A 677-nucleotide genomic window follows, 5' to 3' on the forward strand; every position below is an offset into this window, starting at 1 on the left:
GGCCTAATTAACAGCCCTCTGTAGGAGGGACACCTGGGGCAGTTACCTTAGCAGGGCAGGTCATCTTGATAGGGTGGAGGGAGGGCTCTGGAGGCATTCGCCTTTCAACCCTCTCCGACTTCCTGGACTCAACTCACTTAAACGTCCCCCTTGATCCAACCTGACTCGATTTACAAGTCTATACTGCCTGCCTGTCTGATTCTGGCTTCTGACTCTATTTTGATTCCCCACCTGGTCTGTTGGGGCCCTGGGCGGGAGCTCAGACCAAGACAATGAACTGTAATTTTTTCTTGTTGTTGTTCTTTTTTCTTTTCTTTTTTGGTACTGGGGATTGAACCCAGGGGCACTTGACCACTGAGCCCCAGCCCTATTTTGTGTTTTATTTAAAGACAGGGTCTCGCTGAGTCGCTTAGCGCCTCTCCATTGCTGAGGCTGGCTTTGAACTCCGGATCCTCCGGCCTCAGCCTCCCAAGCCTCTGGGGTGACAGGCGTGCGCCACGGCGCCAGGCTGTAATTTTTATTTAAGGGCAGTTCAGCCTCCTTTCTGTAAAAGCCACCATGAGAGCGTGCACACGCGCATCCCTCCACTCTCCCAGACATTAAGAAAACATCAAACTTTCTGAGGACATGTGCACAGTTCAGAGCACACAGCCATCCAGGGACCTCCCAGACTCCCT

Source organism: Marmota monax, unplaced genomic scaffold (assembly GCF_021218885.2).
Source record: "Marmota monax isolate L192 unplaced genomic scaffold, Marmota_monax_Labrador192_F-V1.1 WCK01_AAM20220418_F8-fsc00008, whole genome shotgun sequence".
NCBI classification, from domain to species: Eukaryota; Metazoa; Chordata; class Mammalia; order Rodentia; family Sciuridae; genus Marmota; species Marmota monax.